General features: G+C 40.2%; 1 pseudogene; it reads left to right on the top strand.

The window, feature by feature from the left end:
* The first annotated feature begins 743 nt into the window (after positions 1-743).
* Positions 744-11,007, top strand: LOC104454710 (annotated as a pseudogene).
* The last annotated feature ends 1,301 nt before the right edge of the window (positions 11,008-12,308 follow it).

The following is a 12,308-nucleotide window of genomic DNA, read 5'->3' on the forward strand; positions in this document are numbered from 1 at the left end:
GGCGAGCCTCACGAGGCCATCGGCAAGGCTCGACCTCGCCCGGGCGGCGCGAGGCTTGCCCGGGCCATCAAGGCCATTGGCGAGGTTCAGCCTCGCCTAGATCTAGCGAGGCCGAGCCTCGTGGTAGCCTAGTGAGGCTTCGGCGAGCTCGCCAGCCCTCGTGGTGGCTTGGTGAGGCTTCGGTGGAGCTCGCCCAGCGGGTTGCTGGCCGTCGCTGTGGCTGGTGACCAGCCATAAAGAGAAAGAAGGAAAAAAAAATAGAAAGAAGAAAGAAGAAAAAAAAAAAAAAAAAAAGAAAGGAGAAAAAAAAGGAAAAATATGATAAAAATATTGAAAAACTAAAATAAATAACAAAATTATATAAATTTACCAAACATATTTCTATTTTTGGAGTAGAAATTTTTTGCGTTACTAATAACATGCATGACAAAATTTTTGGAATGGAAATCAATTTATGGGCAGAAATTGATTTCTCAATTTTCTATTCCATGGACGAGTTTCTAAGTAAAGAAACACGTTTGATAACAATTCAAAATTTCTATTTATGAAATAAAAATTTGTTTGATAACAAAATAAAATTTCTATTTCTAGGAGCGGCAACGACCGGTGTTTGGTAGCCGGAGTTCAACATTCAAGGCGGCGGCGAGTGATCGAAGTCTAAAATCCAACGTTTGGTGTCCGGTGGCGGGTGGCCAAAGTCCGGAGTCCAACATTGGAGTTCGACGACTAGCAACCGGCGTCCAATGTCCAAAGTTCGACGTCTAACATCCAACATCCAACATCTAGAGTTCAGCGACAAGAGGCCGGCGGCGGGTGGCCAGTGGCTGAAGTTTGGTAGCGGGTGATGGCCGGCTGGCATCTGGCGACTAGTGGCGAGCAACAAATGGTCGCCGGGAAACATTCGGTGGTTGGTGATTGTTGACACCTAAATTTTGCTATTTTACTTAAAACTTAATCACATACAAAATTAGGAATTAGTCGAAAAACAAAACAAAAAATTATTAAAAAAAAAATGCTTAAGGGTGGTTAAGTTGGGCCCGATCTGACCTTGGCCCGACTCGGCCCGCCCCCCCTTTCTTTTCTTCTCTCTCTCACGCGAGGGCCCAGCCTAACTAGTTTTTCCCCCAAGGCATCCTTTTGCATGCGACTTGCGAGAAAAGGGAAAAAGAAAAAACCCTAGAAAGAGAGGGGAGGCGGGGAATGAGCAGGAAGGAGAGAACGGGAGGACATAGAGTGGAGGAGGAGACCGGGTGGAGAGAGAGAAAAAGAGAGAAGGAACGGAGGGGAGAAGCGTAGCGGCGGTGCTGCCCGACGCCGTCCAAGCCGCCGCACTCCTCCTCGCCGCCGTGTCCCGTCGCTGTCCGAGCCCCCGCACTCCTCCTCGCTGCCGTGTCCGAAGCTGTTCGAGCTGCCCCACGTTTGTGACCGCCTAGCGCTGACGTGCTTCTACTCTGCCTCGCCTTCGACTTGCAGATCCTGCGTTCGCCAAGCCCCTCACCGTGTTGCCGAGACTCCTGCAAGCCTAAAGCCCCGCCTCCCGTCAAGACCCCCTATTGCTAGGTCCTCCTCTTCTTTGACACCCAGCAGATCTGCTTTGAGCCTCTTCTGAGCGAAGCTGCCTTCTACTCCCTACCTGTTGCTCCGCCCGTATTTTGCTCACCCAACGTCGCTCCTCCGCTCGCGATGACCTGCTAGCACTGCTGCCTATAGCCGTCGCTGCCACCCATTGTGTCGCCGCCGCCGTCCATGCTACCGTTCGTCACCGCCGTTGCCAACGCCGCCAAAAAAACCCTAGGGTTTCGGCCATGAAATCGGGTATGAAGTAGGTCCAAGAGATGAGTAGGGTTTTGGACGAGTGTGGGTCGGTTTTGGGCCTTTGGGCTTTTGGGCCTGTTTGTTTTAAAAAGAGAGGGGGTAGCCTCACTTACGAAAGGGGGTTGGGCCCGTCGTGGGCCTAACCCCAATTTGAGAAATGGCCCGACCACATCTGGTCGGGCCAAATCTCCTTTCGGAGTCGGCCAATCGGCCCGCCCCCAGCCAAGCCAAACTCGGGTCTGGTCCCCGACCGAACTTGACTTCCACAGACCAGGCCGAACCAGGTCGGGTTTGACCCGACCTAGCCCTGTACGGCCCAAAAAAAATAAAAAAATAATTTTTTTTGAAAAAAAATTAAAAATTTCGAAAATCCAAAAAAAATGTAGGTTTTGATTAGGAATGGCCATGTATTGCCTATATAGTGTAATTAGGCATTTATTTGCCCGTATATTGATTATATTGCATGTTTAATTTACCTGTTTAATTATGTTTGCAATTGCTTAGTTGCATGTGTTTAATTTTACTGCAGTTGGGATTTTGGTAGTTATGATTGTTACTTTAATGATTGCGCACCCGCATGATCACCTTACATGTTAGTGGATAGGTATAAAATCAACCAAAACTGCTTGCGAAAAATCATTTTGTTAAAGTGAACAAGATTAGGTACCGAAAGGGCACTAATTGGTCAATTAGTATAATCAAGTCCCCGACCCTAGACTCTCTGGTTGCGTAGGAGGTGAGGTATACTCCCATGTCTCACTTGGTTTCTGGTTGACCCCAATAGGCTAGTGGCGACTTTTTTTGTGCAAAATTTCTTTTGAATATCCCAACGTCACGGGGGGTATGGGCTTGGGAGAGCTCGTGCCTAATCATGGGCCTTAGGCCCGTCCTTTATGCAGTATTCCTAAACCTACTCCCTCCCCCTGAGGGTAGGTCGTGACAGTGATGAGCCTCGGCATGCAATGATTGGTGATGAGCAACCAACGACCAGTGGGTGTTCGGCATCCGGCAACCGGTGGTTGGTGACGAGCGGCTGGAGTGCGGTGGCCAGGGTCGGCGGCGGGCATTCGGCATTCCACAGGTGGCAAGTGGGCAACGGGTAGTGATGAGAGTGAACGATAAAAAAAAATTTTTGATTTTTCATTTCTGTTCCAGAAATAGAAAAGCTAAAAATTTTAACTTTTGATTTATGCTCCCAATCTATTTTTGGAATAGAAATCTGTTCTAGAAATAAAAAAATGAAATTGCATTACTAAATGGATTTCTATTACAAACCCGTTTTGAGGAATAGAAAAACAGAGAAATAAAGAAACAAAAATTTCATCATCCGCATCCCAAGCGTGTTCTTATATTCAGAAATTGTTTTCGGGAAAAAAAAAATCTATGTATGTTCAAAAATTGTTCCTTGTAACATAAACGTTACCAAACACGCCCTAACATTGCGACATCTCAAAGTGTTTTTTCTTTCATGAATGTTACTGATGAGTGATAACACCACACTTGATAAGTAACTGATGAAGCATACATACTTTACATTTTTTTTAATGCACTGATCTATCTGATATCATATGTGATCAATACCTCGATAGTCAAACCGTTCCATGTGGAGTATGTTTAATAGGGGCCCCAAAGGCACTGTTGACATGATCCTCAATAGTAATCGGGAGCATTGCTCCCTTATGCACCTCCTTGGTCATTGAATGATTGATGGAAACACAACCCGCAACAGTTCAACAACAGTAATTTTTTAAGGCCGATTATTGCTATTGGTTGTTTGCAAACAAACAAAATTATTATTATTATTTTTTTCACATAGGAAAGTTTGGAAGGATGTGAGCCACTCTATAAGCATGAGCATCTTCTAGTGTGTGGGCTAGAGCTCATAACACCCGTGTGCAGGTGTGCCATTTTAGTGCAATTATTAGATGTAGTTAGCACTTTGTGTGCTCATGAATAATAATTAGCAATAATCCTCTGTTATTATTTTTTTTTCGTGTTGCTATTTTGCTAATCTTTCTTAGTCATGTCTCAACCTTTGGAAGGTTATATTTGTTCAATCGATATTTTTCAAAAGTTATGAAATTTAGAATTTAAAAAACTATTTCATTGTTATTGTTGTTGTTGTTGTTGTTGTTATTACTATAATTTATTTACTTATTAATTTTTCCGAATTGTAATATGTCTTTTCAATGTAATCTTTGAGAATGTACCTATTCACTTTGCAACCTGTTTTGAAGGGTTGCAGAGGACTGAAATAAATACAACGGTTTCGAAATCAATGAAAAATTCTGGTCAGTTTCTTTCCAAAAAAAAGTTACAACTATTATTTCAATTGTTTCCCTGGAGAGATTCTAAAGAAATAATAGAATTACTATATGATATTTTCAATCTAGATTTTGTTGTATTCTGGAGGATTTTGTCGGTAACGATTCGTAACATAGTTAAGCAAATAATTCCTCAAAAAAAAAACAGTGTTATTATGCTTCAAAATCTGATTTCGTTCTACAATTGCATGGAGGATCAAATGCTTTGTTAACTACTTAATGTCTTTTTCTGAAGTTGGTATCGAACGCTTCAATCATCGTTTTCCCTTATTCAAACTAGGGTTGGTGTACCTCCCCTTCAACGGTGAGAAGGGGCGATGATGAGCCCCTCCTTGTCTTGCAGCTTAACATATGATCCATCCTCTAATTCCCAAACTCGTAATAGGATTAGAATAAAAGACATAGACACAACTTTCACTTTCTAGCTCATTACACTTCACGAGCGACCAAAATTCCTGGACAAATTTCGGTCGTTTACCAAATGACGCGAAAATACCATTTTATATGGATAAATCTCGGGGTCCATACCGCATGAGTCCATTAAGCGGGGCACGAGCCAAGCCGATTTCATGACATTGCATTTTACGAGAAATCTTTCCGTGGCCATAGTTTGGGAATTCAACTAGAAGCAGACCAACTATAAAAGTGCGTCCATATTCATGGACAAAACAAAAGTAACAAGAATTTGATTCACTCCTCTGCTGGGACTTTTGCTGCATCAGTTCCCATCATTTAATTGGTTAATTTTTGCAGGTCGCAAATATTATATTCTTGGATGATCCTGTTGGAACCGCATTCTCTAAATGACAAATTTTCAACATTCAAGATATTTATATTCAAGATGTTTCAAGGAACCATTTTGAAAAATATTTTTCTATAATAATTGTTTATATCATGCAAAAGAATTAGTCAATGAAAATCTTTTTTCTTTTTTAATTATCAACAACAATTTATATCTCTCTTTACCCAAAAAAAAAAAAAAACAATTTATATCTCAATATTTTTTTGACGATGAAGTTGACTATTTTTTTCTTAATAATATGAACAATCATTTTCAGGAAAAATATTATCCAAATCGTTATATTTCCGTGAACCAAGTACTCTCTTAATTTTACTATGATATTTTGCTGCTTGAGCTTTGATTCAGTGGCTTACATTGATCGACTCTGTAGCTTTCGCAAGCCCACGGCTGTTTTGGGTGAAGCTTTAGTTTCTTGTAGAAGTTCGGCGGTTGATTTTCCGCTGCTTTCTTTTTTCTTTTCCGGGTTTTGATTTCCCTTTCATGCGTGAAACGTTAGATGATGTGCCTCCCGAGTGATCAGTGGAGTTGCTGCTGCTTGTTTGTGTCGATGATGATGTAAACGTGTTTGCTTAGGGATGAGCATGGTCCGGGTTGGGCTAGCCCACCCCTTAACCCTAAGACCAACCCATATAGTATTGATCCTCGATTTTTGGAACTGATGACTGATCCTATTGAGCTTGGGACCGAGAACTAGACCGACCCAATGGATTTGGTCCTGGTTCGAGAGTCAATCCGGGACCAACCGATAATGTGGGATGAGCGTCGAGCGTCGAGTAGGGAGTAACAAGCTAGGTGAGCATCAAACAGCAAGCGGCACGAGTGACCCAAAGTGAGCGAAGTAAGTGTCGAGTGGCGAGTGGCGAGTGGCGAGCGGAGAAGTTGTTTATTTCAATTTTGGCAAATTAAAGATTAAGAGAACAAATAAGATAGAAGAGAACAAATACTAGATGAGGATGCTGTGAAGAGCTATTTATGCCATTTTGAACGTAGTGAGGACTTCTCACAAAAACATTATCCTCATTTATAAATTATGGTTGTTGATGCCGTAAAAGACATTAAAAGATCTAAGTTATTAAAAAATAGTGTAAAATTACTTGAACCCCTCACTAAGGAGTTATTTAATGTTGTTGACGCTATTTATTTTAGGGTTTTTATATATAAAAAAATTATAAATAATATATTAGATATATAATATATATAGAATGAGGATTGATCCGGGTTGGACCGACCCTAAACTCTCGGGACTGAGAACCAACCCGCACAGTGCTAATTTTAGAGGTCAATGAGTGAATTCTTTTTTTTCTTTTTTTGTTCTTTTTTGTTTTGTTTGCTTCGATTTAGATTGATTGAAAATGTGATTGGTATGGCTTTTTGTGTTGCAGAGATAGATTGCGCGAATGAAAAGGATGGAGTTGGGCAAGATTTTGTTGTGCTAGTCTGGCTGTAGATGGAGTGGTAAAGCAAAGTTCCCTCCCTTTTTTCCATAGTCTTGTGTTTTTTGATTTTTCAAATTTGAATTTGAAACCGAAGTGCTGTCTGATTATGTGTTTGCGATTTGGGCTGAACTATGCAAACAGGTTGCTGCTCCGCTGACATACCCTGCCAATGACCTTGGTGGTGAATGTGATGATGCTGATGATTGGAAAGGAGAATTTTTCCCAGGCATTCCGAACATCAAGTATGAGGTGAGGCTTTCCAGAGAAAGGGTCTGTTTAGCTTCGATTTCATTGCAATTTTACTTCTTCAACTTTGTGTTAGGGCCTGCAAAATTTCATAGCAGATCGTGTTTTGTTTTAGCTACTACATGCAGATTAAAGTAGTAAACATGATTTTTTTTTGTATGTACTGAAAGAAAATTCAATAATTTCGTTTGAGAACTCAAAGTCTAATTTTGAACTTTTTATATACTATTGGAAGTGCCTGCTGGTTGAGATTCTCACTTTAAACAACGTGCTTCTCATTTAGGGTCCTTCAAGCAAGAACCTGCTGGCATATAAGTGGTATAACGCCGAAGAGGAGATACTAGGCAAGAAAATGAAGGTGGGTTCTTTTTCTTTCCCTTGGTGATTTTTTCTTTTTACTTTGCCGATCAGTTGTGCGGGTTATAAATATTGATAGCGGGCTGATGCTTGCAGCATTGGCTAAGATTTAGCGTTGCCTTTTGGCACACATTCAGGGGAACAGCAGGTGATCCTTTTTTCTGCCACGAAGTTTTGGCCCTGGGAGGATGGCACTAATTCTTTAGCTATGGCCAAAAGGAGAAGTAAGAAATGTTTAGCTAGGAAGTGAACAATAACTGTGTTTCAGTTTGGAAAATACCTCAGTTTGGAATGTATATAGGAATCAGTGCTAATAACTTTTTATTTCATTCTGCATTCGATGAACAAAACAATGAGGGCCAACATTGAATTCCTGAAGAAAATTGGAGTTGATCAATGGTGCTTCCATGACAGGGATATAGCTCCTGATGGCTAGACATTGGAGGAGAGTAAATAGTCGAAGTCAGTTTTGGTATTTCAAGTACATATGTAGATTTTGGTTGCTCAGGACAATGATCTTAGAAAAAACTTTGAAACACCCCTTCTTAACTTGTGCTGACGCAGCTGCTCATGAAAATTCTTAATCCAGCAGTCGAGTTTAAGTTTGCTCTTTGTCATTACTGTCACAGGAATCTAATGCGAACTTGGATGAAGAGGCCCTTGCGAAGGAGCTGCAGGTAGACTCCTGGACAAACAAAATATGATTGTTTTTGTTACGGCTGTAGCACTCTTGGAATGTAATTCTTTATGATGCCTTCTTTACTCAATTAATGAAGTCTTCTAGGCTATTGAACACATTGAACACATGAAAATCCTTAACCTGACTCTGAATTTTCTATATTAGAAGCATTGGCTCAGCGTTGATTGATGGAGTGTTTGGATGGATGATGATTCCATGTTATTGCTGAGAGTACCATCATTCATAAAGCATATTCCTAAGCTGTGAGGATCTTTTGCTCTTACTTTCTAAATTACGATCAAACTTGATGTCGGGACTTGAAGGCATGGTTTCTAATTCATGTTTCCATGTTCTTGTTATTCTGAGCTTAATTTGTTGAATGCAATAAAATTTTGGAGGGAAGTCTCTCAACTTGTATATTTCCATTATTCATTTTAATCATTTTAAGGAAGTTCTTTCTATTGCCGCTCTAGACTATCTGTTATGATCTCAAGTAAGATGAGATCTTGCAATTGTTTGTTACAATTTTATTGGATGCCCATTTTATCTTGTTAAGCATCAGCCATTATTGGTCAATATGCTATAGAATGACACAAGCGAACGCAGGTTGACTCCCTTTTTTTGGTGGCTTGAACAGGAATGCATCAAATTAAAGATAGTTTATATGTCTCCCACGACACAAGTGAACTAAGCTTGCTTGATACTGGTCGCATCGCCTAAATCATCTAGTATTTTACATTTTCGTTCCACTCAACTTAACGTCCTATCCTTAAAATACCTTTTATCATAATTGACAGGCAAGCTTCCTCGAAGCAGCTGTTGCCTATAAGGAGAAGATTGGATTCAACGGTAATGTCTTTCTTGACATTTAAATAGAACACTTTTAATAGAAGTAGTGTTCTATTAGATTGGGGATTACCTGGATTTGTGTTCAGACTGTTTTATATTTAGCATCCGTTAGCTCTGCCACTGAAATTCTTTCACTAATTGTTTATTTTGCCTGCCATATCGGCTTTGCCTGATTTTCCTTTTCCATGTGCTTAACCAGGGACTTTATTGCTTGAACCTAAGCCTCAAGAGCCAATGAAGCATCAGTATGATTATGCATTTGTGTAAATTGGTGAAACAGCTTCCATGAATCACCTTTACTTATGGGAATCTTGTTACAGGTATGACTGGGATGTTGCTACAACTGCCAGTTTTCTGCGGAAGTATGGCCTTTTAGCTGAGTACAAATGATTTGCCGGTCTGTGTAGGAATATTGAATTAATGATTTGCCGTGTTGTTCTTTTCCTTTACTCATATGAGTTATCTGGTGTTAGCGTACCTGCAAGTCTTGAGGAACTTTTTAACTTTGAGTTCTGCCTATTTTAAAACCTTGTCTTGATGTTGCTCTGTCCATCCCCTTGCAGGAGAATTTAAAATTAATGTTGAGTATAACCATGCAACTTTATCCGGGCGCAGGTATTTCATGCTATGTGATGCTAAAACTGAATGCTGATTTGCTGCGACTAAGTTCTTGAATTTGGATTGTGGACCCGAAGATCTCATTGCTTCGGTGAAACTTTACTTCTTTTTTCATTTTTGTAGTTGTCACCACGAGCTAGAAACCGGTAGACTTAATGGTCGATTTGGAAACTTAGATGCCAACACTGGCGATACACAGATTGGTACTTTTCTATATCCAAATCCGGAATATGCGCAATTAAAACATCTTAATAGTATTAATAATTATGTAATGTAATCGTTGATAGGATGGGACACTGATCAGTTCCAAACTGATATTGGAGAGGCGACTTTGGTCATGCTCAGTGTAGTCAGAAATGTATGTCAAAAATTAATTTTGCTTTTGGATAAATAAAAAGTATTTTTGTGACAAGCCTATGTAAATGCAACTTTATAATTATGTTCTTCATTCTTACCTTTCATAGGGAGGATTGGCACCAGGGGCATCAATATGTAAGCATACTTTTCTTCTCTTCTCGATGCATCTTTTTTCTATTTCAGATTAATACTGATTATAGAGGTTATGAGGCATAATATGGATTTGGCCTAGTATTGTTTTCAATGCTTCATTTCATATGTCCTTTGCTGTAGTATAAATATTGTTTGTGTGATGCTGTAGACGAAGAGAGTATGGACGTTGAAGACTTGTTCATCGCTCATATTAGCGGAATGGACACCTTGGCTCGTGGGTTCCGAAATGTCGCCAAGCTGATTGAGGTGAACTAATTACTTCCGTTCAACTCATTGATGTTCCTAGTCCTGACAGTTCAGATACTCCTTCTCTATCAACATGACTAATTATGTTCACTTTTCAAACACAGGACGGTTCACTGGACGAACTCGTCAGGAAGCGATATGAGAGCTTTGATGCCGAATGCGGGGCTCAAATTGAGCTACTTCCTCAGAGCAAGCATCGCTTCTTACTATTCCCTTTAAATATGCACCGCTTCTTCACCATGTCTACTCTTTTTTTTTTTAATGATAGATCCTGAACTTTCTTGGTCAGGCTGGTGAGGTGGATTTTGAAACGCTTGAAAAGAAGGCTACCGAATGGGGTGAGCCCCAGGTTCCTTCAGCTAAGCAGGTAATACAGAAGGACTTAATGAGGACCTTACATCCTTCACTTTATAATTCTGTTCTTGGGTTCTGTGCTTGGCTTATGTTTCTAATCTTTTAATCTTCCTTTTTCAGTTAATACAGATGCTTTAAATACTAGGGAAACTCTAGAATGTGTTACCACATGACTTGGCTAGCGGTTGCTTGATCTTAAGTTGTAGGTCCTAAGAGTGCTAAATACAACACTGTTAATCAAATGATGCCACATGAGCATGTCTCAATGAAGATTTAGTCCTAATCAAATAATGCCACATGTTTCATGAAGCAAAGGAATTAACTAACTGGCTATGGCAATGGACCAAAGTGCTTTCAAGTACTGCGTTTTCTTTTGTTTGTGTGTTACTAGGATAAATATAAGAGATATAACTGTCCAACATTGACATATTCAATAAGTTGTGCCTGAAACATTTAAAGAATTGGAGCTACAATGTTCGTTATTAGTCACAAATTATGAACTTCTTTAGTACTGTCCCTTTGATGCCAAGTTATTTCCTCTTGTTTCTTTCTTGAATGCTTTGCCTTTCTCGACTATGATTTTGCACTGAGCTACTCTTGATCATCTTTGGTGCTTTCTTGGAGCTTTATCATTGCATCTTTATCCTTCTTTTGCACTTGCATGTGCTTTTTTCTAACGCTCTTTCTCATGCGAAGGAGGTAGCTATATCTTTTTGTTTCTGGGTGTATGAACTGTTAGGGTTGTAGTAGCGAAAGGCGTGAATTTTTTATGTTTAGGGAAAAATCTGATGTTGCTAGTTATCTGATTGATTTGATGTGACTGCTCAATGACCATATGACATGCGTCTCAATGTGAAAGTCAAGAAGTTATAGTTCATAGTTTACGACCGACTTATTTTGCCACGTGCTAGTCGTTACTCCACTTTATGCACCCGCTATACAAATTACATTTTTCGAGACTAGGTCAGCTCTGCTCAATTGCTATCTGCTCAAGTCTTCTTACAAGACTAGTTGACATCGAGCGCCCATCGACAGTGAGCTGGTTTTGATCCGTGTTCGATAGAATCAACATACTGCGATAAATTTGTCCAAAGAGCACGGTTTTAGTGATGTTTGGCCCTAATGAAACGATCAGCATGCTGTTGGATGAGTTGCCTTGCGATTTATATGGAATATCGCTGTATCTATCCGTCTCATATGCAAGTACAAATCCAAACAAGTGATAATGGCAAAGGCTTTGAATGTACACAAGCACGTGACCTTCGGGAGCACACGTGCTTAGCACCATCCAAAATCTTAAATGTTGAATTTTCTTTATTGAGAAGTTCAAATGTGGCTTATTTGATGGATTGAATCCATCAAAAAGCTCATCCAAAAACCTAACCGTGAGGAACCACTCAAGAGGAGCCTTTTATCAAATCTGAGAAACAAGTGCGCTGGTATTGACCTCTTTTAGTGTGATCGTGGTGTTGACCCCTCTTAGTAAATCCTGCACCTGCTCACTGCACACTCTCATAACTCATATATGTCCCAAAAGAACCAAATCCTTTGCTCGAGGAAGATGGAATTGGGACCCCGGCAACGAGTGCCGCATCATTGGGAAGTCGTTAGGAACACGGGATATGAGTCCGACCAAGCGTTTTACTGTGTCGGGTCCCAAATTCTCAAAAAAAAAAAAAAAAACATGAAATTTGTTGGTGTTTTGTGGTCTGGCTGTCTTTTTTTTCACTTTGCACTCTCTCATAGACAGTGATCTAGGCTCTCTTAGGATTCCCTAGTGAACTTACTTTCTATCTTGAAACAGGGTCGGCGATATATTAACTCTCTCTCTCTCTCTCTCTCTCTCTCTCTCTCTCTCTCTCATAAATTTCCTAGAAGATGTTAAAATGTCCTATGTCACGTCCGAATGCCACAAAGGTAGGTAGGAGTAAATGACATAACTGTCCTTTCACCAAAAGATAAGATCTCAAACCATACCTAAAAGTCAAGCTCCAAAAAGTGATCTCGTATTATCGGTTGCTAATTGAGGAACTCGAAAAAATAAGGAAGGAAATGAGTGAACAATCACAGTT

Source organism: Eucalyptus grandis, chromosome 7 (genome assembly GCF_016545825.1).
Source record: "Eucalyptus grandis isolate ANBG69807.140 chromosome 7, ASM1654582v1, whole genome shotgun sequence".
NCBI classification, from domain to species: Eukaryota; Viridiplantae; Streptophyta; class Magnoliopsida; order Myrtales; family Myrtaceae; genus Eucalyptus; species Eucalyptus grandis.